At 42.4% G+C, this 3,157-nt stretch overlaps 1 non-coding gene across 1 annotated transcript; it reads right to left on the bottom strand.

The window, feature by feature from the left end:
- Positions 1–2,636: 2,636 nt before the first annotated feature.
- LOC143770680 (U2 spliceosomal RNA) lies at positions 2,637–2,826 on the bottom strand. The gene has a single exon (XR_013214699.1). It is a non-coding gene; the product is annotated as a U2 spliceosomal RNA (small nuclear RNA).
- Between the last annotated feature and the right edge of the window lie 331 nt (positions 2,827–3,157).

Genomic DNA, 3,157 nt, shown 5'->3' with positions numbered 1-3,157 from the left:
CATTTCCCCCTCTCCATGGACACCAGACTGGAGAGGGAGAGGTGACTCCACTTCTGAAATTTCCATGCCAAAGCCATCTGGCCCAGGAGGCTGGACGTGGGCGTTCTCAAGTATGTCGTCAATCTCCGAGTCAACCTCTTCCTCACTGGGAGCAACTGCCTCCCCGATATCTGCTAGGGGGCTCAATGGGAGTTTCAGCAACATTAGTCGGAGCAGCAGGCCTGACCGCGGTCACTTGTGCAAAGGACCTAGGTGTGATTCTGGCCCTACACTCCCGAAGGACATGCCCATCCTCACCACAAGCATCACATTTTACCTGGTTCTTACAGTCTCTCGCCATGTGACCGGTCTCGTTACACCTCCTGCAGGTTGGCTGATTACTGCTGGACTCTTGGGTGTGGCCATATGTACTACACCTTCTGCAAAAGAAAGCATCAGGAAAATACAGAAAGCCAGTATCTCTTCCAATTGAAAAGTTCATGGGCGGATAGTGAATACCCCCTGGTCCCTGGGGGTCCACCGCAAACCTGACAAAGTACTTGTATTTACCTGTCCACAAGCCCTCCTCGTTCTTGATCCTGTGAAAAAAGGCACAAAGATACAATGCCTCATCAGGAAAGCAGTAATACTATCCTGGGAGAAAAAAACGGATTGTGTATAAACACAACCACTGGGACATCCCCCTTAGAGTAACGAACGGTGAAAGTAAGTCCATCTAAAAGGGTGCTCTCTTTAAGGCCATTCAAGGTTCTGAAGAGGTTTTGGCAAGCAGCCAGAGTAGAAAGGACCAGCACGTACGTTCCATCTTTCCTAAATTCTTGCAGACAAACGATATCCGTCTTTTTTACCTTCAGGGCTTCATAGAAGATGGCATTCACCAGGTAGGACAGGGAGAAGTGTCCCTTCTTTTCTTCAGTGATCTCAATTCGGAATCCATTCTTGACCCGGGGGTCCCTGGTCCCAGCAAATATCAGCTTGACTCCTATAGTCACTCCTCAGGGATCGCCTTCCTGTTTCTTCCTCGCTATCCCCTATAGCAGCATCTGGCTTAAGCCACCGAAGTGGCGATGCCAGAAGGCCGAGGGACAGCACTCAAAGAACCTCCTGGAAAGACACAAGATCTGAGCCAAAAGGCCGAGAAGCGATAACCTGAAATGGTTTGCCACTTCTGCCGCACCAAGGCCTAAAACTGACACCCATTGTGGAGACAGAGCAAAAGATTGCAACGGGGAAGACATTTCCAGAAACTCTGGATGCATTCTCAATGACAGTTCTGCTGTGTGTGTGTGTTTAATCTGTGCACAATGCATTTTGAATCTGCATAACTCCACCTATTTTAACACACACTCCATCCCCCTTTTGTTCTAAATTGTTCAACTGAGTGTGAGAAACAGAGGGAAATTAAAAAACAGACAGGCGAGCAGTTGTCTTCCCAGCTCTCCTTGAGCTGGGCGTAGACCTTCCCCCTGCCATGTGGCCTGCTGCTGCTCCAGCAGCAGACTTCAGACAGCGGCCATTTTTCACTGCCTGTTATAGGCCAAGGGCCCATTGTGACACGTGAGCGTTCCGGAGACAATGGATAAAGGCTCATTGTGGCTGCACGTGAGGGTTCCGTGCTAAGATTCTATCTACTGCAGGCAGCGCTCCTGGTTGGTAAAAAGCATTAGAATACTCACACAGGTGTAGATGGACAAGGCAAGCATATTCAAGATCAGCACAGGCACCATTTTTCCTTTTTTTAAAAAAAAAAAATGCATATAATACACCGCATTTAAAAGTCAGTGGTCCACAAGAGGGAGACAATGTTTCACAAAAGAATTCATGCGGTCACAAATGTGGTATGTATGTCAGAACTACTCATTGGATACTTTAATTTATTGTTCAAAATATTTTTATTCAACAAGAAGGTGAAGTGTACAAACATTATAACGGTAACCATTGATATTAGTACCAACATTCTACTCCCCTCCCCCTCATCAGTAGCTCCACTACCACTATGGTGATACCACAGCAGTTTATACATCAATTTGTATACAATGTGAGAAGGGGCAGAGCAGGTCACACTTACAAGAAAGAGCAAACAAAAAATAATAAAATATGTTAAGAGAAGAGAAAAAGAGAAAAAAATAAAAGAAAGAAAAGAAAGAAAAGAAAGAAAAGAAAGAACGGAGATCAGTACAGGTATAATGATAGGACTCCAACAACCTACTACCTAGTAAGTTTCCATTATAAGGAACGAGGTAGTACACCCTGTGGCACCCACAGCTGTATGGATACTTTAATTTAAACACCAAGTGCTGACAGCAGGGGCCTAATTTTGTAGATGGCACAGTATATTTGCAACACTGCAACAAAGGACTAATACAGGCCTACATCTTAACACACCTGTTGCAACCAGTAAAGACAGATTGATTGATTGATTGATTGCATATTGAATGCAATACAAAGTTTGACATACATAGGTGAAAGCAAGGCAAGGCACACAAAATTTTGCAAATGGTCAAGTGAAATCGAGCAAAATGCTACATTTGGCATCTGAAATGTGCTTCTTTGACCCTGAAATGAATTCACATAAAGGGTTAAAAGACAACTTGCGCTGATTTCAATTCAATCTGTTTTTAGAAACCGGATCAGAGAAGGAGTGCACTGTTCCCGGAGATACTGCAATAACGGGTCAATGCTTGGAGTGGACAGAGCAAGCTCTTTTTCCATCTCCCTGTTCTAAAAATCCATTTAATATATGGTCCCCAAATAGGCGACGTATCAGATATTAAACTGATAAGAACAGATTTTTTTTTTTAAAAACCACTCAGGTTTATATTTGAACAAACAGTAAACAAGACTTATTAAACAATATAAACTGTCGCTCATAAAAACATCATTGTGGTTATTTTATTCATAAACACAAAGAAACATGACACAAAACACAACAAAATCTCTATAGTTCTGTATCTGAACTTAAACATTTGTAAAGTAAAAAAACATAAATCTCAAGTATAATACTTGTAACCTTTATCAAAAGCAACAATCGCAACAGTGTAAAGAACAATCATACAATCTAGGTATATCCAAATGCCCATATAAGTGTCTTGGTATACTATATTTTCTAAAAAAAAACCTTCTTATCTCTACTTAATTGTTTCTTAACACTGTCCAA

The sequence above is a fragment of the Ranitomeya variabilis genome, chromosome 4, assembly GCF_051348905.1.
Source record: "Ranitomeya variabilis isolate aRanVar5 chromosome 4, aRanVar5.hap1, whole genome shotgun sequence".
Classification (NCBI taxonomy): domain Eukaryota; kingdom Metazoa; phylum Chordata; class Amphibia; order Anura; family Dendrobatidae; genus Ranitomeya; species Ranitomeya variabilis.
This window is presented reverse-complemented; position numbering and strand designations above follow the sequence as displayed.